Source organism: Ambystoma mexicanum, chromosome 3q (assembly GCF_040938575.1).
Source record: "Ambystoma mexicanum isolate Mex_15411 chromosome 3q, UKY_AmexF1_1, whole genome shotgun sequence".
NCBI classification, from domain to species: Eukaryota; Metazoa; Chordata; class Amphibia; order Caudata; family Ambystomatidae; genus Ambystoma; species Ambystoma mexicanum.
This window is the reverse complement of record NC_090926.1, coordinates 596934949-596962127: the sequence shown is the minus strand read 5'-3', so window position 1 is coordinate 596962127 and position 27179 is coordinate 596934949. Positions and strand designations below refer to the sequence as shown.

Here is a 27179-nt window from a genome sequence, read left to right as displayed (position 1 = left end):
CTGAAGTTACGGGGCACGTGGCGTCTTGCATGTTTTCCAGTTCCTTGAGCCTGTCTTCGGTTACGTCTCCTGGTGTCTTATACTCTCTCCCACTGGCTCCCGACATCTCGGCTTTCGTAGTTTTGTTTTCAGTGTCCCCAGCGCTGCGAGTGTCCCTGCTATGGTGGCGGGGGGTTTCAGGTCTACAGGCTGAGGTGTGCATGGTCCTTCCTCCTGTGACCTCTCCTACTACCAACACCAGCAGAAAGGGTATACATTGGCGGTCCTCTCAGCTCAAGGGTTGTGAGATCTGGGGAGAGCCGGTGATCATCCAATTGGCAAGAGTTGTGCCATTGTGCAAGCTCTGGTGTACTTCGAGGAGTTGCTGGACGGTCGGCGTTTTTTGGTCCGATCGGACAATACGACGGCCTTGGCATATGTGAACTGCAAAAGGGGTTCCGGCTGTTCCTTGAATGCTCTGGCAGCGCTGATAGGCACCTGGGAGGAATCTCATCTGGTGTATCTGCTGGCCTCACGGATCAGAAGGGTGGACAATGTTCAAGCGGATCTTCTCAGACGCCAGTTTTCACTCCTCTGCAGAACTGGTCCTGTTGGCCCAGGTCTTTGCGGTGACCTGTGTCAGATTAGGGTCCTTGGTTCTAGACCTGTTTGCATCCCCGGCCTCAGCAGAAGTTCCCCTCTTCTGCTCTCGGTTTCAGGTTGAGGGGATTGGGGGATGGACGCCCTCTCTGTACAGTGGCCTTGGGGTTTTCCTTTATGCCTTTCCGCCTATTCCCCTTCTGCCCCGGGTGGTATGGCACATCTGAGTGTCCAGGGTGACTGTGTTGTTGTTAGCTATGTTCGGGTGCCGCCGGAGTTGGCTCCCCTCTCTGTTGGAGCTTGGTTCCTAGGAACCTTGGCTGGTTCCGAGGTGGCCGTGTCCCCTTCAAGTTGATCTGCGGTTAGAATTCCACCGGATGCAATGGGCGGTGTGGCTATTGCTCAGTCTAGGTTGATATCTCAGAGGTTCTCAGATCCTGTAGTTGAGTCCAAATGGATGCTCTTAGACCCTCCACTCTGAAGGTGTTAGGCAGACATTGGGGCCATTTCCGAGACTGGTATGGGCAGTCTGGGATCCCTCCCCTGCGTTCTGGCCTCTGCTATCCTTCGGTTCCTCCAGGAGGGGTTTTGACAGGGGCCTGGCAGTTTTTTCAGGCTTCGCTCTCAGCGGGCCTCCATGAAATTCCTTTTGGGGGACTCTGACGGTCACTTGGATGGGGAGGTGTTGGTGGGGAAGTTGATCCAGGGTTTTTCTTCTTCCCTTCCTTGTGCTGATAAAGGGCTTTCCTTTTGGGATCTCCCTCTTGTATTACGGTTCCTTCATGGGCCTCCTTTTGAGCCCATTTCCGAGATTGATATCAAACATCTTACACTGAAATCTGCTTTTCTTATTGCCCTCACTTCTGCCCGTAGGCTTGGGGAGATTGGGGCTCTCTTATGTCACGCTCCTTTCCTGAGGGTGCTGCCAGACTCGGTGGTGCCGGGGTGTGGTCCGAAGTTTCTCCCTTCAGTTGTCTCTCGGGTTTCACACCTCTCAGGGTCTGGTTCTCCCTGACTTCTTTCATGATCCAAGAACGCCTGAGGAGGTGGCTCGGCTTAACATTGATGTCCGGCGGGACGCGTTGGAGTATTTGGCTTGGTTTGCCTTTTCCACCAATCTGATAGTCTTCTGATTGCTTGTGGTCTGGCTGGGGCTGGGCATAACGCATCTGTGGTTTCCATTTTCCGGTGGTTCCGGGTTGTGATCTCTAGGGCCTATGTGGCTTCTGGCCTGCCTGTGCCTGCGCACAATCAGGGGCTGTCTACCAGGGGTTTCGCGGCTTCCTGGCCCGATGTAAGGAGGGTTTTTCTCTGCAAGAGATTTGTATGGCTGCCGCCTTGGCTGGTCTAGGCATTTTCATCAACCGCTATGGGTTGAGTTTCTCCCACTCGGGGGTTGGTTCCATCGTGGTTGGAGTTTTTGTCTGTGGGGATGTGATTTAAGAGTTATTGTGGGTGTGTTTTGCTGCACTGTTTTTGGCTCTGTCTCATTGGGACCTTTTCCCCGTTGATGCTTTGGTATACCTCATGAAGTAAGTACTGGGACGAGGAAGAGTGGACGTGGAGGTAATGCTCTGATTACTTACCGGTAATCTTCATTACTCCTAGTCCTACTCTTCATCTTCACAGTACTGACGACCCTCCTCACCCTCCCTGCGGGGAAGGTCCCATGCTCCGGCTTGGTAATATGAAACTGAGTGACATGGATGTGGGGGAGGAGTTATAGGGATTTAAAGAAATAGAAGAAGGTCCTGTGTCGGAGGCGGGTGCCTCATGAAGTAAGTACTGTGACGAGGAAGAGTGGGACTAGGAGTAATGAAGATTACCGGTAAGTAATCAGAGCATTAACCAAATTCAAGACCCAAATAACAATTAACTATACGAAATGTTCTTTGCAACGGATAAATCTCTCCCGCTCCTACAGCGCTTTGCCTTCCCACTCCGTCCTGCTCGTGCAACGTCTTACCTTCTTGCTCACGCAAAAAAGTGAAAGTTCAAACTCACGTGATGCAGAGCACCACACGTGATGACGTCAAGGCGGAGCGTCGCTAAGGTCCGTTTCTCGGACAGGAACTAGCAGGCATCCTCCGGTGAGTGCATGCGATCCAGCTCTTGTACTGAATTTGATATCCATTTCTTTTAGACGTTCTCACTCCTTTGTTATATTGTTAAGAGGAGCCCTTTTGCAACCCCTGGAAATTCACATTCAAACTGTAATTCGTTGTATTGTACTTATGCCACGTTGAAATTAAACATTGTAAGTACGTGACTTTAAACGTATGGTTTTGAAAGCACACTGGGCAGCCTGTTGTTGGTATCATGGACGCCGCTGCTCCGAATCTCATTTGCGGTACGGTTCAGCCTCTGGAATGCTCGCAGCAGGGCCGTCCTTAGCGGCAGCAGCGCCCTGGGCGAATTGGGGCGTCCCCCCACCTCCGCCTTCTCGGCAACAGTGGGCGGGTGTTATGTTATGTACACACTGACCGGGGGCCTTCCAATAAAGCTTAGTTAAAGCTTACTTGGGTCCGCTCCTCTTTTTCACAGCGGGGGTGAATCAAGCAGGCTGCTCCCTGGCAAATGCTCTCGCGCAAGTTCACTTGTACATTTGAATGAGTGCAGCATGACATGCCAATTATTTGCAATAGGAATGTAAATGGCTTTCTTGTGATAGCCGGTGCGTGATAATCAGACGTTTAAAAAGCACCAGGACGCTTCTTTAGCAGGGCTCAAGTCGAGGGTACACGCGGGTGGACGGAGTCCACCCACATTTTTCAGAGGGTGGACTCAGTCCCGCCCAGCTAAAATGAGAAACATTGAATGTCGTCTTTCAATCTATGAATTAAAGCCGACCTCGGAGATCGAACCACAGCAGTCGTCAGGTTTGCAGGCCCAGCGATTCGCCACTGCATCACATAAGCCGATGAAAAATAAACAACTAAAGGTGAAATTTCTCATTTCGCCACTGCGTGTTCCAAGGGAAACATTTGTATTGGTTCTGGGAGTTTAAAACATGCACACCTTTTAAGGTTTTCAAAAATGCTATTAGAAGAAAATATCCTCTCTTGGTTGTGTGTGTGTGTGGTTATTTTATGAAAGGCAAATGCCATTCGTCCTGTGCAATTTGGGTGGTTATGGAAAGCCAATTTAATGAAATATGCATATTTTACATTGATATGCTAATTTCTTGAGATTTCACATCCCATTGCGTTTGTGAAGTCCCCCCACTTTTATTTTTAGGACTTGACCCCTGTTCCTTAGGAAAAGCTTGGTTTACAAGCTGGGAGTCTGTGGGCAGTTGCGCGTTTACTTTTAGCTTCCACAGTACGCACATGAATCTTTAATTGTGTTGATGAGAAATAATTACACTTTTCCAAAAACAATGAGAAATTAATGTGTTATACCTGCTAAACGAAGCACACGTACCCAGCCATACTTTCCATTCGATGCACTTTGTTAGAAAATGGTACTGTCCTTGCATCCAGTGAATTAACCCCCTGCGATTCCGGGTACAGACAGACTGCACCTCGATATCCAGTGCAGATGGGGCGAGGAGGTAATAATGTGCATCAGCACCGTATTGTTATTAAATGTGCCCCACTGCTGCAAGCGCATTTATTCACAAAGCCGCCTTCTCCTACTACGCCAGCTTGGTGGAGTCCTTCAAAGACTCCCCTGAGCTTACGTGGCGGGGGGAATAATGGGACCCTAGGGGGGCATAGCGCCCCAGGATGTTGCCCGCCCTGCCCTAATTCCGGCTCTGGCTCGCAGATGCAGTAACTGCTGTGCAGCTGATATTGATATTTTATTTCTACTGCGCTCGTACACAAGTGTTTCAGAGTGCGACAAGGGAGGGGAACAGGGGAGAACAAAACAACAATCTTACTAGGCCCAGTGACATTGAGAATGCGCAAGTACATGGGAGAGTGGGAGGGGAAAAGTGCATGGAAGGGGGAGAAGTGGAAGGTGCGGCGCAAAGGAGAAACAGACAAAATAATAATAAAAGCAACTAACAGTGGTAGTGTAGCCGGCAAGTGCTGGGTTTAAAGCAACAGACAGGGTAGGTCTGATAAGTGCAGGAAGAAAAGGGGGGGCTGTTTCGATACAGACCCCGGTGCAAGGGGTGGCCCGGATGCAGTGTGGAAGCGTGACATGGTGAGCCTGTACCTGGACCCGGAGGACAGATGGTGGCCAGGTACACAGTGCCAAGAGAGAGCAGGGGAGAGGGGGAGTGAAGCCAGAAGCCAAGAGGAAGGTCTTGAGGTGCTTCCGGAACCGGAGATGGTTCTCCTCAAGTTTTAGAGTGGCAGGGAGTCTGTTCCACAGGGAGGCCCACCCGAAGACAAAGATTTACCCCCAGCTCGTTTCTTTGAAAAACGACTGACCCTGAGGGAGTTTGAGGCAGCGGAGCGAAGAGCTCGAGAGGGGAGGTATTTGCGGAGGGATAGCTGAATGTATTTTGGACACAGGCCCCAGAAAGCTTTGTGGACAATGCAGAGGGTTTAGAATGTAATCCTTGCATCCACTGGGAGCCAATGGAGAGATTCGGAGCTCGAGAAATACGATCTCAGCGCTTGAGGCCAAGGGCAAGTCCCGCAGTCCTGTTCTGGATTAGCTACTACACAGACCCTGCTCTGGTTTAAGTGACTACATATATAATAATCAGGCCCGTTTCCTGACCTGGGTGAAGCGGGTGGCTGCCCAGGGCGCAATTGCCCCAGTCCCTTGATGGTGAAATTTCCCTGGGAGTGGGGCGTGATTGCAGTGGGGAAAGTAGCCAGCGCCCCTAAATCCTATCCTGCCCAGGCCCCTGATCTCCCCCAGCTGATACCTCGCTGTATCTGCGCCAGAATCTCTGCAGATTGCCCTCCTGTGGTTTCTTCACAGACTTCAGGGGGAGGGGGGAGCTTGCATGTCCTTCGCCTTGTTTTTGTACATAGTGGGTAGGCAGGTCTGATGGGGGTGAGGAGAGCCCTGCCACCTCCTCTTCTCCCTGATATTGTTTTGCACCCTTCGGACCTCTTCTGGACACTTTTTCCAGGGAGTAGGAACGGACATTTTTTCAGGGAGTAGGAACCAGGGATGTCATTTCACCAAAATGCCAGGGGTAGCGGCAGTGACATCACGCAACCTTTGATGACATCACCGGAAGTGATTTGACCCACACCCAAAGTGACATCACGGGAAGCCATGGAACATGACCTTTCACCCATTGACAAAACAGGAAGTGGCATCACATAGCATTGTTCCTAAGTACACTACGAAAAATATAGTTACAATTTCACTATAATGTGATATACATTCATGCAAGAGTGGATCACCATGTGTATCGTTAAAATCTGTGTATATAGGACCATATTACCAGATTACTGTGAATGCAAGCAGACTTCCCAGGCCAAATGATAATGTGTTAGTATATAGCATTTACAGTTAAGCGCTTTATATAGAACAAATATACATACATTATCACCCAACCTGTGTTGGCACTCATTATTCGACCTCAGAAGGATGAAATGCTGAGTTGAGCTGTTAAAGAACAGACTATCAGTGACTCGTCCCCTTAAGTGTGCATGAAATAAACTTTTAATGAGTCTATTTAAATTAATGAAGTGCACAGTGGCCCTGAGTCTAGCAGTTATTGTATAGAATTCCAGAAAGACAAATTATTTGTTATTCCTATTCTTTCTTATATAGGGTCATTGCTCAAAGTGTTACACTTTTGGAACTCCCCGTTTTTTAGTCCTGAACAAGAAAACAAGCACTCCACAAATAAAGAGCCACATGGCGCTGGCCACAGCCCATGAGCTTATCTTTTATTTTTTTTAACCTTTTTTTTTTTTGGGTGTAGCGATGGAGACTACCCCAAATGACGTCCCTTGTAGGAACCTCCTCCCTGTGCCGCTTGTGTGGGTCTGCCCTTGACTGTGCGGGGGGTGTTGGAACTCCCCTCTAACTGTGTGCAGTGGATCCACTGTTTGTCGTGCTCCTCGGGTTTCAAATGACCCTCCTCCTGGCTTTGGTGCCAAGATTACTCTGCTCCGAGCCCCACCAAATGGCCTCTCCCTTATTCTTCGTTGACCACCACGGTTGTAAATGGACTCTTTAGCCCTCTGTTTGGCCTCAGGATTGGCTCCGGGGGGCCAGGGCCCCACTGGTCCCTGAATGCTATGCGTGGTGTGCCTCTTGCTTCTTTGTCTCCCTTGCTGTGCTTCGGGATCGGGGTGCGCTGGCTGAGGCACTATATACAGTTCCAAAATCCCAAATGGGCCTCCAGCCGCCCTGGCTATAACACCACAGGGCCTCTCCTAGTCTTCTCTGCAAAGTGCTGGCTTCAAAGCTTGGGCAGGGGCCCTCCCGCACACTCCCCTACTCCTCAATGTCACTCTGCTCAAAGCTGGTGATCACTGCCAGCCTCTGCCTGCTTGCACCCTTTTCTTGGGCCAAGGCGCATGCTGACCTGTGATGGTTCTCCCCATGGGGGAGTCGAGCTCTTCAAGATCACTGCCTTCCTTCTTCTTTGCTGTGCGGCCCCTCCAAGGCCTCTTGGCTGCTCCGGGTGCACTGCTCTGCTGCACAGGTCTAAGTAGTGGGTTACGGGCATGGCCCCTCTGGATCCTCCTGATCTCTCCGATGAGACTCTGCTTCGAGGCGTGGGGGCGGCTCGGTCCCGCCTCGATCTTCCTGCTGGTTCCCACCAGCAGGGGAGCCCCTGCTCTGCGAATTCTGCACCGGTGGGCCTCCAATATCGCAGGCAGATGATGGGCTCATCCGACAGTGGCTGCTTTCCGCCTTGCAGCTGCACTGGATGCTTGGCCACCCTGTGTGGTTCTTCTTGGTAGCGGTCTGCGAGCATGTCCCTCAGCTTGGCCTGCACTATTTTTATTGTCTTTGGGCCTGGGGGTGAGAGCTCCACGATCACGCTATTCTCCCCTCTGCGGCGATCTTAGAATCCCAATCACGGTGCACTTTTTAATTGGTATCCATCATAGATGCCAGTACAAAATGCTGTATTTTTTTTATTTTTAGAAAGAAAGGATATGTGTGTTTCATGTGGCTGCACTAGCATTTTGGGGCACCCAGTCTAGCCATTCATTTCTGTGGCGTGAATTTTCTTTTTTAACTGGGATTACATAACAAAGCAAGCATGATGAGTGTTATTGTGTGTCGAGACTGGCATTCAGGCCAGTCAGTCAAGCCATTTCATACTGTGGCGTGACTTTTATCACTGGATATCAAGGATAAAACAAACATAAGCGTCGTTACGCATCTAGACTCGCTTGCATTGTGCAGCCAGTTTGTACATGTTTTCTTGTTGTGACAAGACATTTTTAAAGGCAAAGGCAACAGGCGTGTGAGGCAGAGCCATGATGGGCATGTTTTCTCATAGTATCATTACTGGCATTATGTTGTGTTCAGTTGATTTGTACCGCACCGCTACCACCAAGGAGCAGTCTCCAGGCGGTCTCGTGGATCTAGTGGGGGAAAAGGGTGCAAGGATAGCTTCAGAACCAGGAGGGAGGAGTTGGCGTCTGTGAGTGTTTTGAATGTGGTCACTTGTGATCGGCCTCGCGCATTGTATCCGTATGGGTAAGATTGTTAGTAAAGCCGGTCAGTTTGTTGTGGTCTCTCTGGGGCGGCCCTTTGGATGTCACTTGACGGTATCTAGCCAGGTTCTTGTTTGCGATTCTTTGGCCCCTCTCATCTCCATTCTAGTTGTTTCTCTGCAGAGTTGTTGTTGCTTGTGTCCCTTCTAGGTTGTCATTGTCTTCTGAATAGCCAGGCTTTGAGCAGTTTCCTGAAGGTAATGTGGTCTTATGTGGTTGTAATTAGTTTAGGTATGTTCCAGGTGTTAGCAATTAGACGTGAGAACGCTGTTCCGACAAATTTCCTTTTTATGTGGTATTTTGCCTCTATTTGTAGGTTGTTGCTGGATCTTCCCTTCCTGGGCAATACCAGCTAATCTTGTCTTTGAGGAATTCTGCTCCTTGTCTGTGCAATGCTTTGTGAGCGATGCAGAGTGCTTTGAATTTGATGTGCTTTTTTACTGGTTCATTGTCCATGAGTATTCCTAGGTTGTTTACTACATTGGTAGTCTGTGGTTGCATTCCCATGCCAATTGGCCAGTCCAGTTGTGAATTGCCTCCGTCGAACCCTGCGGTGAGAGCATTATTTCCGTTTTTTCCAGGTTCAGTTTGAGGTTGTTCATTGTCATCCAGTTCTATATGTTTGTGAGGCAGTTTTGAGGGTTGTTATTTTGTTCTGTGTTGTTTGTTTTCACAATCGGTTGTGTCGTCTTTGTAGTTGTAGGCGGTAAGTCCGTTGGAACAAATGATTTTCCTCAGTGGGCACATGTAGATGGGAGAGGCTGGAACCCTGTTGGACTCCGCAGCACAGGATATATTTTTGGTGTTTGAGGTGAACAGTGGTAGGTAGGTTCTTTCGGTTCGGTTTGCTGTGAATAAGGTAATCCACTTAAGTACAGATTCCTGCATGCCACATTCCATCAATCTTTTTATTAGTGTGGCTGATTGTCAAAAGCCGCTGAAATGTCCAATAGAAATAGGGCTGATTGGGTGTCGTCTGCATTTATTTTCATTTGTGATTGGTCGAGTATTCCGTTTTTCTTGGTGTGTTTAAGATGGAATTTGTAGAGGGGTGTTCTCCAGGATCTTCGCTGGGTAGGGCAGGTTGGCTATGGGTCTGTAGTTGCTTGGGTCTTCTGCGCTTTCTGACCTTCTTTTTATCAGTGGTTTGATGTATGCTGATTTGAAGGAGGACGGTACTATTCCTCTTTCGAGTGATAGATTCATTAGGTTCCAGAAGCGTGGAGCTGGGTTTCTGTGCTTGAGGATTCCTTTGAATAGGTCCGGGGGGGCGGGGTCCCTTGGAGATCCTGCAATGTTGGTGTCCTTGAGCATTGTGGCGAGAGGTTCCTCTGTGATTGGTTCTAGGCAGATGAGTTTTGCTTTTATCTGTGTTTCGCCTGGTGTCTGTGGTCCAGTGGTTGTATTTGCTTCGGCTAGGTTGATGGTCTCCTGTATTGTGTCTATTTTTACTCTCAGGTGGTTGGTGATTTTGTCACAAGGTGTTTGTGTAGGGTGGTGGAATTTTTGCAGGAATAGTTTTTTTTAATCTCTGATTTTGAAGAGTTCTTTTCTGATTGTATTCTTGCAGCGCAGTAGTTTGTTGTTGCTTTGTACAGTTTGAGTTGTCTTTGGTATTTTGTTTTGTCTTGTCTGGTGTATTGATCCCCATTTTGTTTCCATTTTGCGGTTGTTTGGAGTTTTTTCAGTTCTTCTGTGAACCATTTTGCTGCCAGTTATTTTGGTATTGCTTTGAATGTTTTAGCTGGTGCTAATTGGTCAAGGGCCTTGGTGATCCAATTGTTCATTGTGTCTTCTGTTGTATCTTATGTTTGTATCAGTGGGATCTCTTTTGCCTCGGTTGTCGTGGTGGGTTGATAGCATGGTGGCCTTGTCCGCTAGTTTTGTTGCAAAGTTGGGGTTGTAAGAGGATGGTCTGTAGATCAGGAGGAATACTATGTTGGATTGGTCATTGAGTTCTGTCTTCTTTAGGAGGGATTCATAGTCTTCCGCGTTGGTTTTGATGATTCAAGTTGCTCAGGCGTGTTTTTGTGTATTATTGCGATTCCGCCTCCTCTTCGGTTTTCTCTGTTGGTGTGTATTAATTTATAATTGTCGGGTTTTGTTGTGTTCGCAATGGCTTTATAGTTGTCTCATAGCCAGGTTTCTGTAAGGAAGAGCCCGTCTGTGCATCCTTCGCTTAGGAGTTCATTGATTTCTGTTGAGCGTTTTGCCATGGATCGAACGTTGAGCATGCAGTAGTGTCGTTTGCTTGATTTACCTTTTTGCGTTGTTGTTAGTATTGTTTGTTCTGACCTGTGTATTGTTGGTTGGGTTTCCGTTCCAGGTGGGTTTTTCCCGGTTGAGTCTTTTGGGTGGGGTGGTTCTTAGTTGGCCAGTCTCTTTGTCGAGTAGACCGATAAGGTTTATGGCGGGGTAAATAGGGTAACTGCCCCTCTGTCGTTCAAGACTTGGTGATCTAGGGGGTGTTAGAGTGTGATGGCTTTCAATTTGTTTCTTGTTCTGGTTGGGGTCTTTTCCATGGTGGAGACTGGGTTGGGATGGTTTATTAGTGTTCCGTTTGGTGTCCTGGTTGGGTCTCTATTTGTGACGCTTGTTGACTGTCGGTTCGTTGTTGCTGTGCTGTTTTTGTTTACCACGTTGTATGTGGACAGGTAGCAAGCATTGCAGTCTGTCTTTGCTCTGTTATTTGTATGTTTCCTTGGGCCATCTCAGATGTTTGTCGAGTTTTTTGGGTTTGTGGGATCATGCTGGTCGGTCAGTGCCTTGCCGAGTGGTTTGGGATTTATTTTTTCTGTTGTCTTTTCTGGCTTCTTTGTCTTTCTTGTGGCGAGGCATGATGTGTGGGTTGTGTTACTTAGTGGGCGTCCTCTTTCGATTTGGTGTCTTCCTGGTCTTTTGGGTTCCGCCTTTGCTGTTTGTGGTTTGTTGTTGCTTGTATTTGGTAGGTTGTGGGTAGCTGAGAACTCGGTTAATTGGACTGTGTGGTTCCGTTTGTTTATTGCTTCTTTCTTTTTTGTATCCTGTGTGTTTTTCTTTAGTTTTTTTTAAAAATCCTGGAGGTACTTTTGGTTATGGTTGTGGATCATTGGATTTTGTGCAAAGCAAACATGAATTCTTTGAAGTAGTTCATGTGAATACTGGCATATATGTCATGTTAGGGAGAATTCTCATTTCTGTGCTAATTCCCTTCAACCGAGACCCCCAGCTCTTTTGCTGGAATGTGGGGCCTTTTTAATTTTAACCCTGGAGTGAGTGAGACCTTGTTCCCACTCCCTCGTGTGTTTTGACCTGAATTGGATTTGTATTTTCACTGTTTTGGTAGTCTGACAAGCTCCATAAGCATCTGATTTTTGTATGGTGAGACACAACACCTTCAGTGCAGTGTCACTGAGAAATCCTTTAGATTTCGCATAATGTTTAAAATACCTTTTCTTGTGTGAACTACTGTTCCCAAGAATAGTAAAATGAAATTGACTTTACTTACCTTTTTCTCTTTGTGGGTCCAGCACACACCAGCTTATGTGGAGTGCTGGGGGGTTACCTAATAGCCCCATCTCTTACATTCTCATGTAACATTTTTATGTTACCCTCCCAACTTTAAATGGCTGGTGGCAGTGGTTTAATTTTTCCTACCATTGTGCTTTTGTACCCCAGGCTGAACCCTCAGATGCAGTTTATCAAAATGGCCCTGTCTTCTTTTTTCACCATTTCCTGTTGGTGAGGTCTTTCTTGGGTCTTACTCTGTGCTTTGAAAGAGATTGGAGCCTTTTGTCTGTCTTGCCTTTGACGGGCATCAGCACTGAAGGCCGCCTCTGGCTCCAGTGTGTCTGGAAGGACAGGATGTTAGGGAGGGACCCGAAACTCCCCAGTCCTTTGTCTCTAGGAATACCTGAATGCAACCAGTCTTGATTGGCTGGCTGGCTGGCTGGCTGTCCTTTCAGGACAGCTACCCTGCTGTGTGATTGACAGCCTAGGCTGTGCATGAATGGGAGAAACCTGCTTAAAAGGCAAGGGTTTTGGGACCAGAGGCAGTCGACCACTGGGAGAAACACCCGAAGAAGAAACCGTGAACGATGCTTTCTGCATCCTCCTGGACCTTTGAATTGCACAGTGAAGCCCTGCTGTTGTGCTGAAACTTGTCAATTCGTCAAAGAAGCTCCGGAATGGACAACTTCTCCCCTTGGGTTAGTGGGACCAACTAACCCAGAGACTAACTCCACTGGACCATCTTCCCTGTCTGGCTGTACTTCTTTATTGCTGCAAAAACCGAGTGCCAGGGGTCGAGTAATCCGCAATTGAGTGAAACGTCTCCTAACGGCCCTCCAGAAGCATGACAACCAGTGCTCGAGTCCCCTCACCAGAGTCCATGAGCCAAGGAGTGAAGGAAGCCCAACCGGGACTGAAACCGCAAAGTGCCTCTGAACCTAAAAGAGCCCGTAGCTGCCGACGACCTCCCAAGTACCGCCGCAGGAGCCCTACAGATGTCCTCCCTCTTTTCCCCACGACTGAGGCTCAGGAACATGAGGTCTACATCGCTGTAGCAGGACAAAAGCTAGCTGGACCACTCTTCTTCAAATCAGAGGTACTGTTTAGACTTGGGGTACTTAACCTCACTGTCTTGTAGTCGTGCTTTTCTCAGTTGGGAATTGCAGTGGCCTACTTTTATAGTTGATTCCAACTCTTTTCACAGGCTTAACAGCTTGTGACCCTACATGTGATTTTCTAACAAACTCTCTAACTTTGTGCAAGACTTATGATTCTAAGAAGTGCCTCAGCTCCATAGACTGTTTCAAATTGACTTTGGCTGTCCTGACTCTCTGCAGACTCCCAATTCACTTTGATATTGTTTATCCCTCATAGGTGGTAACTTGTTTTAGACTGTTGCTGCGGGGAAAGGCCTGTCTAGATTTAATTGGAAGATTTAGTTGTCCTAACATATGCTGAGAACCTGTTTAACCTTTTTCCTTCCTTAAACCTTTCCTTTCTGCAACCTCAGAAACTAGTGTGATATATAAATATATATAAACTTTTCATGATGATCAGTATCTTTCCTTGTTGCTTGGTTATTGGAGTGGGCAGTGTGATTACGAGTGCTCCAGAGGATTTAAATTGGTGGCGCTGTGATGATTTTTATTATTGGTGAACACTGCATCTAGTGTATGTCCTACCATGTGGGTCACTCCTTTGACTAGTTGATGTAGTTTCATTGTTGCTAGTTGGCTTGCCAAGAGACTTTGTGTGGTTGTGGTTTCTTCATCGGACCAGATGGTGGAGTCTCTGAGGATAATCAAGAGATTATGCTCGATGGCTAGGTTAGTGATTGCTTCTGTGAAGGTGTCTACGAAGGCCGCACCATAAATTGGTGGTTTGTATACCAGTATGAATTTCAGGTTTGTTCTGGGTTTTTTTGACAGGCGGAGGATTAGAGAGTCACATTTATCGATGTTTAATCGGTCTAATGAACACTGACATCTTTGCACAGTGTGTATTATAACATACTTGCCCGTAAGCCTTACGCTGTAACATTAGCCTGAAGAAGTCCCAGAGAAGGGATGGAACGCGTGGCCAAAGAATAGCGGCTATGGAGCCCAGTAACTAGTTTGTAAATCCATGCTGTTTTAAATATTTTATATTCTAAATAAATGTTATGTTTTAGCACTTTTATTTGGGATTGAGTGCTTGTGTTCTTGGAAGTGTGGGGAGGTTTGTGCCTGACATTTAGTCACTTCCTCATAAACACAACTTTGTACAAATTGATGGTTTTCTCTAACCTACACGAGCATCCGCTGAAAGAGGTTTGAGCACATTTATTTATATATATATATATATATATATATATATATATATATATATATATATACACATAGCGGAATATCTAATGGCAACGATGGATGTGGTTTCTTTATACACATCCATCGCACGACGACGGAAAAAGAGCATGCCTGCATTAATTGAATACGAAATCACTGAATTACTTGGAACACACTCAAATGGTGACGGAAATGATCAATCTTTGTTTAACAAACAATGTCTTTCTTTTTAACGATGAATATTTTGGACAGGTTCAAGGAACCGCAATGGGCACAACATTTGTACCCCCATACGCCAACCTCATGATGGGAACAAGGGAGGAACAGGAGGTCTGGGCAGAGACGAATTCTGAATTTACACAAAATATTGTCCTGTGGCTCAGATACATCGATGATCTGTTCATTATTTTGAAGGGTACTGTAAAGGGCTGGTTGGACTATGTTGGAAAATTGAACCAAAATTCTAAAAACCTTAGGTTCACCGAAACCCATAGCAGAACTTTAATTACCTTTCTAGACGTTAACGTTAGAATAGTGAACAACAAAATCACGTGCGAACTACACAGGAAAGAGGTGGGTTCAAACACACCATTACATGCACAGAGTGGACACCCAAAAAGTCTGATTGTCCCCTATGGTGAGTTTGTATGACTTAGACGGAATAACACCACCTTGAAAGCATATGATGAAGAGAGCAAGATCATGGCTGCTGGTTTTCAACGACGGATGTATCCGAAACGAGTAATTGAAAGGGCTTTCCTGAAAGCTAGCCAGCTAGAAAGACAAACCTTGCTGACTAGCTGTCATAACAAAAAAGAGGTAACAGAGGAAGAAAAGAACAACACCAGGGTTATCCTCACCTTTGATAGAGAAGCCAAAACTATTTGACATATTTTGCAAAAACATTGGAATATCCTTTTAGCAGACCGAGAGTCACCCACAGATCAGTTACAGAAGAAATAGATCTTTCAAAGACATCCTGGTCCAGAGTTTCATGTCCAAAGAAGATTCCAAGATAAAAACGAATTGGTTGACAATGAAAAAGAAGGGGTTTCATAAGTGTACAAGGTGCAATATTTGTAAATATGCAACAAACCGTGAAGCAGTTACACATCCGGTGACAGGCCTAGAAATCTGGATTCCACAATGGATCACATGTGAATCTGACCATGCAGTGTATGCCCTTACCTGTCCCTGCCAGAAATGGTACATTGGCTGCACAAAGTGTAAATTGAAAATCCGTATCCAACAACACGTGCGTGCAATCCTTCACAATGATGCTAATTACCCCATGGCAAAACATGATAAAGAAGCGTATAGATATCAGAGTCCCTTACCTGATCCTAAAGAGTAATCTCTCCATATTACCCTGTTAGTATCCCAGCACCCGTGGCTAATGCAAAGTAATAAGATGTGTTGAAGGTGAATCGTAATAGTACCAACATTAATAATATTTTCATAATCAAGTTTTTATTAACAAGGTTTTAATGTTTTAAATTTTCTAATATCATTTAGGTGATTGTTTCTGTTTTACGCTTATGTCCAAGACACATTTGGAATGATTAGAGGAATTGAAGAGGTGAAATAGGTGTTACAAAAAAGCACTGCAAACCCCATGGAAAATAATTTGGTGAATATGATGACCATAACTAGTCTAAATGCGAGTATAACAATTGATTCATTAGGGCATTCAAAGAATGGTAGGGCATAATGAGTAACAAGGATTTGCATTATGCACTTCATTGGTATTGAAATAATGATGAATTGGTACAAAGATGGGACTGTGGAATAATAGCACTATGCAGGTAGAGCACGATGCACTTTATAGATGAAACAGCCGAAACTATTGACGATGTGTTCATCTATGCTGTTTTGCACTATGCACTTTGTTATACAAGGGTTGCCAAGTATGTACAAGGCAACCTTGATATACTCAGAAATGGGAGTGAATCAAAGCGTTAAAGAGAAACTGGATTGACTGGATGGTCAAAACTTCGTGGCACTTTGCACTTTATCGCTTTAAGAATATGTTGCTAATGCACTAAGCACTTTATCTTGAAAAGAACATGCTGCTATTGCACATAGCACTTTATTTTTAAAAATAGATCGCCCACATATATGGTGGTATGTTTCGTATAACACGAAATATATAAAATGCTCTAAGGGCACTTGCTCTGCAATCATCCCCCACACATACACACGTAATATGCCATACTATCTATGAATGGAAATAGAAAAATAATGTCTATATTATTTATGTACTGGAATGTGGCACGTTATGTGGAACTATACCATAATTGAAAACATATTGCTGTGCACACATCAGCACGAAACTCGCAGTCAGTTAAATGCTGTTGGTCATTTAAACAAAATACTAGTTCAATATGGCCGACATGTAACTCGGAGGCTGCTGTATCCTAGGAAAACTAGTCCTTTGATTATGTCTGCACCTAATCCTCTTGGGCTGCCTCTTTTTCATGTCTTTTCAAATGGTTGTTTGACAATGAGGCAAATCGCTGTGAACAAGCAGTGAGTTGGCCGCGGAACGCGTGAACGTCTCAGCAAACTGATAGTTGCACTTGGGAGGACCCGTGTATTTCGGTCAATTTTGATTTTAAAAGGATTTCCATGTTTTGTGCTACACAATTTTCCCTGTAAGAAAAATAAAGGAAGGTTATTTTGGCTAACAAGGAGTGGATCCGGCTGTATATATTGTTTCCAATTGGGGCTGACTGGCCTGAAAACTACTATGGAGATTGCAGCTTGAATCTTCTGCATGAGAATGGCGGTATTTTGAACATTTTATATATATATGGAAAACAAGAACTGCAATTGTGCAGTTCACAGCGGCACTCCTCCATTTAGGTTCCAAAGAATCACATTTGGCCATCATCTTCATGTAAAAAGTCCTTTATTGTTCAGTAGGTGGACACATGAAGAAAACAGACACACAATTACGCGTTTCACCCAAAACGGGCTTCGTCAGATTATGAATGGAACAATGGAATTCCTTTGTATTTAACCTATGACTCATCAATGCTCTCCTTGGTTTAAAAATACTAGACTGCTACTTCATTGCACTCTCATTGGCCTCTAAGGGTGGCCATGTTTAAAGTCCCTTAGGCTCTGATGTCAACGTGTTGTCATGTTCTGATCCCTTTGTTTGCTATTATACATTTGTGCATCTGATATATAGTCGTACTAATTCAAGATGAACTGTCATTCTGCAAATGTTGCTGTTCAAAAAGAGATTCAATTTACATCTTGCTATAGTAGATGTACTGATTTAATTGCTCAATGCTTTACCTTAATAAAGTGCAAGGTGCTAGTACTCGATGCAATGCTGCATTCATTTTGCTATAGTAGCAATACTAAAGTACTTAGTGCCATTGCCTTCATAAAGTGCTGGTATTAAATAAAGTGCTACGTGCTTGCTAAGTTAAAAACTTTATAATCTATGCACAAACTGTGGTCTGTGATAATGCAGTAATCAGTATACACATATATATATATATATATATATTTGGATTTGCCGAGAAATTCACTATGCCGCTTGATGTTGTTTGTTGCAATCTATGTAACTTTATATCGAGGCTCACCAAGGGTGCAATCAATTAGCCTCACTATTCCTGGTAATGGGAGTTGATGTTAATCTGTTTACTTTCAAGAAATATTATACATGTTAGTTATTGTGCACACTATATTTGGTAAAGTGCTTCGTGCCTTAGATGATTTTAAAGAAAAAATTGCCATGATTTTCTAAAAACTGGCCAAGAACTTATTATAAAGTGCTTAGTGCATCAAGAGTAATAAAGCGCAAAGTCGCTATAGTTCTCCTAAGATAATATAACTTATACAATGTGTCACATTTTTTTCCCATATACACAACACCATCAGCGCACAGATTTTGTACCATTTGTTGTCTTGCCTGAATAATATTTATCTTCTCAATACCAGGGGAGGTCTAGTGTTTTTATGGGATCCATTGTGTCCAAAGATTATTGTGATAAAAACATATATACTGTGCTCGGGATTATTGCATGTACCTACACCTCACTTGCTAAAAACGTATCAAAAAGACATATCAGAAAAAACATATATTATAATTTAAAAAGTTATTAAATCCTAGGTATCATGCCAATAGTTGTTCAGTTTGCGGCCCCACTTGTTAAATTTTCTTTTCAAAATTCCAGCCATTGGTTGGGAAATATCCTTATTTTTTCACTATTTTTTCACTAGCATCTCACAATCTCATTTGTTCCTAAAATAGACAATACATGTATAGTCCTTAACCTCATTCTTCTATAAACGTATAGAGCTCCTCATCCTTCTTGTGTCCTCCCGGGGATTTAGTATTATATTCAATTATGTATCTACTTTCCAATTGGCGTAACTGTTGCTCTCTACCCCCGCCTCTCGGATGTTGGTGAACATGATCAATGCCAAAATATTTTAACGACTCAATGTTTACTTTATGTACTTCTGAAAAATGTTTCGCTAGAGGGTATGTTGGATCATTGTTTTTGATCGCTCTCAGATGTTGCAAAATTCCGATTTTGACTTCAATTTGGTGCTTCCTATGTACCAGAGATTGCAGCTGCAGCTGATTACATATATCACATATTTTGTGCTGCACAAGATAATTTTTGTAATTTCCACTTTTCTTCCAGTACGTGGGTTCTTATATTCTTTTACATGTTCACCAAATTTACATGCTTTACATTTTGTACATTTTTGGAACCCTTTGAATTTTTCTGAGAGCCAATTCATTTTGGTCCTTGTTTGAAACAAACTCGGAGATACTTTTGACTGTATGGTTTTGGTTTTTCTATATGTTACCGTTGTATTGGTACTTAGTAACCCATTGATGTCATGATTTTCCTTAACACTTGCCAGTGTTTTGCCAATATTTTTCTCACATTTCTTGCTCCACTGTCAAAAGTAGTGATAAATCTTATCTTTTCATTCTTGTGTGTCCAATTTTCTCCCTTTTTGTCATTGGTTTCTTTGATTTTAGTAAGGATTTCATGTCTCGTTTGTTTGTTACACTGAATATAGCCTTTGTTGATAATCGACTTTTTATATCCTCTAGCCTGAAAGTTAGATGCTGTTATTTTCGCATTTTGTTCAAAAGTTGATGTTTCGCTGCAGTTCCTTTTCATTCGGATAAATTCTCCATATGGTATGCTGTTTTTATGATTTTCTGGGTGGGCACTTTCTGCATGCAGAACCGTATTTGTGCTTGTAGGTTTTCTATATACCTCTGTGGTGATTATTATTGACAATTTTTATCTTGATGTCAAGACAAATCACTTATGTTTTACTATGGTTCTATGTAAATTTGAGGCTTACACTTCGCATGTTGATGATTTTGAAGAAATCTTTCCATTTGCTTGTTCCTTCCCATAGTATAAAAAGATTGTCAGTATAGAGTCTCCAGAGAATTATTTTGTTGGTATATATTTGTATTTTCTCATCTGCAAATAGTTTTTCCTCCCATGCCCCCATATGCAAGTTGGCAAAAGTGGGAGCCACAGCTGTCCCCATTGCTGTCCCGCATACTTGTATGTAGTACTGGCTGTTGAACATAAATGCATTGTGCGTTAGACAAAATGATAACAGTTCAACAACATAAGTGAATGTTCTCTAAAGCTTAGCGATCTTGTTGATCAGTATCTTTTGATCACTTCCATCCCGTCTTCATGGACTATACAAGTATACAAAGAGACTACATCTAGTGTAACCAGGATAGTTTTGTTTCCATTGTATTGTGTCTATTTGCATCAGAAAATCTGCTGTATCTCTTGTATATGATGGTAAGGTTTTGACAAAAGGAAATAAAAAATTGTCCACATACTTCGAAGTGTTCTCTAGGAGAGAGCCAATTGATGCCACTATCGGCCTGCCTGGTGGTTTAGTGCTGAATTTATGTAGTTTTGGTATAAAATGGATAATGGGTGTTATTGGAAAATCCTTAGTTAAGTTCTTTCTATCTTCCCAAGTGATAAGGTCTGCTTCATGCCAGTTCTTTAGTTTGTCATATTCTATTTTATAATCCAAGTATGGATTTTTTGCCAGTTTCTGATAATGATCTTTATTTTTCAGTTGTCTTAATGCTTCATTGTTGTAATCATCAGAGTTCAGAACCACTACATTTCCTCCTTTATCAGCAGCTTTTATTACTGTGGTGTCATCACTCTGTAGATTGGAAATTGCTTTTTGTTCTTCCCTGGTAACATTATGATTTATTTTACAGGAATGTGAGGCAAACTGTTTAATTTCCTCTATGACCAGATCTTCAAATAAATCAATATGTGGGGTACTTTGTACTTGTGGATTGAATTTCGATTTTTTTCCGGAGAGTACTTGATACTTTCATATCTGTCACCAGATTGACTGGCACTGGGGCAGTCCATTGGTCTTGATTATTGGTATCATCTGACCCTTCATCTTCTCCTAAATACAATGTTTCCATTGTATGTAATATCAGAATATCTTGTATTGTTAATCTTGACGGGATTTCATTTCTTTCTTCTTCATAATGTTTAGACTTATCGATATTTGCAAAATACTTTGCCAATCTTAATTTTCTGGTAAAGCAATGCAGATCAATTCTTGATTGTGTATAGTCGTATTTTCCCGTCAAGCTGAAAGACAGTCCTTTTTCCAAAACGTTCATTTCCACGTTGGTTAATGATTTATTTGACAAATTAACCACTTCCAATTTTAGATCCATTTGTATTATTTCTTGTTCTTCCCAGAGCGCATCTGTCTGCCTGATGACTGGCTTCTTTTTTTGAGATTTCCTTTGTCCTCTTCGCCTTCGTTTGTTCTTCCTCCTCTTGTTATTGCTGGGTTTTGTTTTTTCCTGTATTGGTTTCTTCCTTGTGTTTTTCCCACTTGATGCAACAGTCTCATCTCTTCTAAAAAATGTACCTTGTTGGTGTTTCTTGGCCATTGCTTGACATCGATACATCTGTAGAAGAGCCTGCACTTATTTCAGATTCTGAATTTGGAGCCACATTTCATGATGGCTGCTCCTGTTGATGAGTTTGGAAGCTTTTTCTTACTGTATCATATTTTTTTAGCAAAGGTATAAATGCGTCCTGTAGCATAATCCTCTTTATCGCGTAAAAACTTCCTTTGATTTGTATATACACATGCATACGAAACGGCCCGCAGTAGCGGGCTTATAGTTGATGGTTAAGTTGCTAAACCAATAGGAAGACCACTTTTTGGGCGGCTTATGACTTTGCTCCCCGTGGATGAATTTGGATAAAACTTTGTCAAAAAAGTACATGTGTCCCGCTGAATTTATGTGGAAAGGTGGGTGAGTTTTCGTGGAGGGGGGCGGGGGGGGGGGTAAAGTTATAGGCGGTGTCCCACATTTTTTTCATAGACTGAATGGCAAAACCATGCGCATGCCTACAGCTGGACCGATTTTAACCAAATTTGCGCAGGAACGGGGGCTTGGTTCCGAAAGCGTGCTTTTGTGTGTTTGGTGAAAATCCGACCAGTACTTTTTTTTGCAAAGAACTCAAATGTACTTGTACGTCTCAAAAAATGTGTGATATCTGGCTCCCCTCCGCGGACCCATTTCCTGTTCGCTCCGCGGCCAAAAGTCTAATTGGCTTGCAGTACGCCGTAATGTCGGCGAACATTGGACCCAGCCGGTGTTTGGCTGGAGGGAAGCGTGCTGTGCGTCAACATTTTTGGGAAACGCTGCCATGGTGTATTGGAGGATAGTGCAGCGCCGAAAGGGATTGCAAAACATGGTTTGCAGTATCAGGTGGGTGAGAGAGGGGAAGAAAAGTTTGGGGGAGTGAAAAGCAGAACATATGAATTGTTTGTTTAGGTCAAAGAGGACAGTGGTGTTGGCAAGCACTGCGGCAATTTGCGGGTACCTCCTCAGGCTACTATCTTCTGTGGTGACTGCATGGACGATCCATTGGGAATGGGGACTGCATTGCAGATGATATAAAAATATTGATGATGTGTTGTGCTGTTGGCTAGGGGTGCCGGTGGCTGTGGTACGCTTTTGGGAGCATGGGCGGAGGCCGTAGGCTTCCGCGTGTACCCAAAAGCCTAGGCCTTGGGCACAACCCACGCAAAGCAATGTGGCCATGCATGGGAGCAGTGTGATACTGGTATGTGGATTGTGCACATATCTATGCAGAGTGTATTCCCTTTTCTTTTACTCATTTGGGTAAATTATTATAACCATACGTTCCTCCATCTCACACGCTTTTAAATATGAAAGTTTAAGCTTTGAAGATTGTTTGTATAGGCAATGTTGGACTTGTTACAGCAGCAGCGGTGAGATATGCAACCATTTCTGTTTGGAATGGTGTGGCCGTGAACACAGCATTGCTTTAGGGAGTGCAGTAAGACATTGTGACATGAAAGGATTTCTTCAGCATCACAATTTTGCAATATGGACCTACTCACATATACTTCATTGTCGGGTAGCTGCACAGGCCTTCTGTGGTGAGTGCAGGTAGACTCCATTGGGGATGGGGAGTGCATTGCAGATGATATGAGTATATTTGCATTTGGCGTACCATGTTGTGTTGTGAATGCCTAGCCCCTACTGCCTTGTGTGCATGGCTAGGGCCCTTGGACCTAACAGCCTGGCCACTCGTTGGAAGTAGGTTTCAGGTTGTTGCCTTCTTTGGGTCCGTTTCTATACTCCTATGTACATCCAAAGTATACTCTTGGAAATATGCATCTCTCATGTGGGTGTTCACGATTACAGAATGGTTGTGGAGGACATTTTAGACTTGGTACATAACCAGAGGTGGTGTGAAGTGCCTGGACTTGCATATGGTGTACGTCATTCGACTTGTTGCCGTTCATGGACTGACATGTCAGCATTTGTGTTCGGTATGGTGTGCCCCTGATCATACCCTTTGTTTTGAGAGTGAAGGAAGACCTTGAGACATGACACGAGTTACTTAGCATCACACATTTGAAATATGGATAATGTACAGACTGACCCACATACATTTGCACCAGACAAAACCACCTTTGCGGTGAACTGTCGCCATATACAGGACGGCAGGCCATATCACTGTTCACCTTCTTTTGAGTACTTTTTGAGATGGGCAACGATCGCGGTTGGCGTTCCTATTGTGTGCAATTGTTATGTGTGCATTGCTTGCATTACCTTTACGTATGGGCGCGACACACTATCGCAACACTCACTTGTATAGCTAACATTAGTTGTGGACAGTCGTTGCTCACGGTGTGCACTCCAGGTACTTTCCTAATGTGCGTGCCCAGCATAGCCCACTCTGTCATGTGTGCACATATGCCCGGAAACCAATAACGTAAACGGAAGCAAAAGCAGACATGCGCACACAGAGTACCATTCCAGAACATTTCCATAGTTTACGAACAACACAGAATTGTTGCAAGTGCTTTAATTTGCTGCAGAATGCTCACGAGAACGTGTAAGGTGGCTGAAACCACCGCTCTTATTTTGCTAACACATTTCAGTGTCCAATGCCTTTTGTGCACTTCTGTACTTCTTTTGTCATCTGGCAAAGTGGGAAAAGATGTTTTTGTGGTCCTTGGTGGGCCGTGTGGAAAAACATAATTTCTTTGCAAGGTAGGAAAGGTACCAGCTGTTGCCTCTGTGATGCCTTATAGCATACAGGTTTGCAGGTTGGTTCTTATTGCCAGAACCGTAAATGGACATAAAAGCCCATATTGGTCGGCCTAGATAACGATGACGGAAAAGACATTGCTTATGATAATCTTGCAGTGATTGGTCCACCACCCGTCTGTTGGAATGTGGAAGGAGTGACACGCGCAGTGAGGTGCAAGGTATCTGAGAAGCGACCAGAATAAGAATACATGTAAGTAGCCGTTATTAGTGGCAGTGTACAGAACAACAGTTTACGGGAAGGATGTCGTAAACGTGCTGTAGGTTGCTGCCTCATGGACCTTTGGGTAATCTACTGTGTGCTAATGAGTAGCGTCATATGTTCACCCACTGACTTGCTCTCTGCTTTGTAGGTGATACTGTCTTTCTACGGCTTCGCACATGCGAAATGTCTTTCAAACGTTGGCAACAAACCCTCCTCTCATGTGTTTCCTTTTTACAGAAAATGACAGTGCTAGTGTTTGTCATTAGACCCACAGCACAATCTCTGTGTGTCCAAAAAAACATTAAAAAACCCTCAAGGGGGTCATTACGGTGAAGTTAGTATGACGTATAAGGAGAGATGATGGTGCCGTACACATACTGCACTGAATGCACAGATGGGAACATACATTAAATGTGCATTTACAGGCCCTAAGGAACATTTATATGTGCAGTGTGTTACGGGCAACAGTGTACGATGGCAGACTGTGTGTGCGATAGGTCAGCATACATGGGTGGGTGGGCCATCGTATGCATCGTACGCAGTTTGGTGTCTTGCAGCATGTAGATACTCTCGTTGATCAAACAAAAGGAATTGCGTTATACTTCCTTCAAACACTCTAAGGGGGGTATGGTTTTCAAATGGTGTTTCTATTACACATTAAGAAAGGGAATAAGAAGTTTGAAAGTTTAAGGAGTAACTCGGAGCATCAAATATGGCTGCCGAGCTATGTACCATGTGCTCCAGTTAAATCTGTGTTGTATACCTTCTTTTGAAATGCTGTACATAATAAAGATGACCTAATGTCCTAAACGGTGCCAGTGGCATGCAAGGATGCAAATGTTGCAGCACATAGGACTGTTACGTAAGCCATATGGATGCATTGTTCAGTTTGCATTGTTGTGATTGTGCAGATTATCGGGTAGGCTACTGTACTATAGTGCATTGAATATCTCCACTTATTATACGCTTAGGTGAACAGTGTATGTAGGGAAGAGGTTATCTATTGTGTGGATGAAATGTCATGAAATGTGAACTGCACTGGCTAAGGGGTAGGTGGCTGTGTTATGTGTGGGGTTTGTGGTACGTGGAAAGATGCTTGTATGCATGGTTGTACTGTGCTGCGGTAGTTGTGGGCAGGGTGTACAATATTGAGTGCATGGCTGGAGCCCCTACACTGTACGGGGTGTAGTGAATCGTGTAGGGCGTAAGGCACAAGCCGTGTAGTGTAATATAAGTGTACATTGTAAATTGTGGCATGTGGATTGCAGAAATATGTGCACACATTGCACTGTGGACATTACAGAGAAGTATGATACCAGTAATTTCATTCTTACTGTTTGGATTGTGGCGGGCCTGTGCTGTTTTTTTGTGTATGGGATGTGAAATGTAGTAGTCGTTGCTGCATTAACTGTGGGAAAAGAGAACAAAGCATGTTGAGCAGGTATTTAGTTACTTTACAGTCCACTGCATTGCATATATTTATTTACTTTGTGGAGCCTCATAACTGCTACTTCATAAGTACTATGCTTTGAACAAGTGGATTTTAAAAAAACTTCTGAATTTATTTGCTGCTATGCTGCACAATGAATTACAGTACAGTTTGCAGTGGTTGTAGCAATTTTGAAGTAGGAGGAAGTGCAGTGGTTTACAATTTCTGGTCTATGCATGTTGGTAGTATGGGTGGCGTTGTATACCAGTTGGTGTTTTATAAATGTTATACCTCCTTTCTTTTTGTGGCATTGTTTCTTTGTGCATTTGGTTGCTGCTGGTGTTTTGCAAATATTGTGCCATTGCAGAATTGTGAGGGTAGTTACATACGTTTTGGTGTACTGTAACTGTTCATACTTGGGAAGTGTTTGAGGATATGTTTGTCGCACAGTGGTTGATGAAGGTTGAGATGGATTGTTTTAATGCTGCTAGTAACATTGCAGTATTGTGGTTGCAGTTAGATACAAGGTGGCATATTTTTACTGTTCACATTGTCCGATTCCTATAGGGTACGTTTACAGGCTTGTGCATTCCCGTTGCTACTTTCACATCTGTGTGCATTCTGAAGTGGTGGTGTGCTATTATGGGTTTACGTAGTGACAGTTGCATATGTATTGCATTTCTACAAGGCATAAATTAGTTTTGCAAAATTGATTAGCAGAAATAGTTAAATAAAAAAAAAGTTTAGCAATGCAACCTAAATGGTTAGCAATTTTTATATCTTCATTTTTAAAGGTATGAGTAGTTGCAACAAGGCAATTGCCCAAATAAGGCACAGGTGCGGCTAACAATTAAATGTATTACAGCAGTAATCTCCAGGCCTTTTTAACCGTGCAGCGCAGGCACCTTCCATTTATTACGTTGACACTGAAACAACATTTAGAAGGCCTCATGCCTGCAGGCTATCGGTGTATGCACAACTCCTAGAAAATGGCTAGGAATAACATATCTCCAGCCAATCATCAAGCAGGAGAAATATAATTCGCAGACACTTGATGCCACACAGCCTGTGGGTATATGCATGCCTACTAAATGCTCTTTGACGCGAGGGCAGCAGCAAATCACTGCATTCCAGGGGCGACATCATGGCCTTTCTAACTTTTTAGTTGAAAGGGGCCTGAGTCTCAGGGGGTTCACCAGCAGCTGGCCACATGTTAGCAGTCATGAATCGTATGACATGGCAACAAACATCTTATATTCCATTCTTTAAATGTGCACTTTGCAGTGCACACATAAGCTGCACTAGCTGGAGTCCTTCAGGGCCTCTCTGATATCTAAAAGTGTTCTTATCGCCTTGTTGCATTTTTAGTCCAGTGGCTCTACAATAGCCCCTTGCTACTAAAGTGGGATTTCAGTCGAAGGTTAGTGTTTCAGTTCTCCGTTGTTTGGCAGTCTTGTGATAATCTGCAGCTATTAACCCCCGACTGTATTTTATGGTCTTCATTAGAATGTACGCACAGGTGCCTCAGACTTTCTAAGCTCCAAAGGGGCCCCGCAAAGATCATATTGAAATGGGCCCGCCGAGCCATGACTCAGCAGGCCCTGCTGTAATCCAGCGCATCAAAGACATTTAGAAGGCTTCCTGCCTACAGGTTGTATCATTAGTGCCAGGTTGAGCATTAGCAAATCGCTGGGAATAATATATCTCCTGTCAATCATGGCGGGAGAAATATTTCTAGACACTTGACAGCACACAACCCGCACTGATAACACAGCCAGACCTGCCTAACATCTGGTATTGTTCTGAATCCCATGGGTATTTCATGCTCTTCTGGTCTCCAACGAAGAGCATAAAGCCTCTGGGATTGTCGGGGCCTGCAAAAAAA

At 43.9% G+C, this 27179-nt stretch overlaps 1 protein-coding gene across 1 annotated transcript in view; it reads left to right on the top strand.

Moving 5' to 3' along the window:
• The first annotated feature begins 2585 nt into the window (after positions 1-2585).
• WBP11 (WW domain binding protein 11) overlaps positions 2586-27179 on the top strand; it is a 114461-nt gene continuing 89867 nt past the window's right edge. The window contains exon 1 of the mRNA XM_069654455.1: positions 2586-2669. The gene's annotated coding sequence lies outside the window, so the exon portion shown is untranslated. The remainder of the gene's footprint in view (positions 2670-27179) is intronic.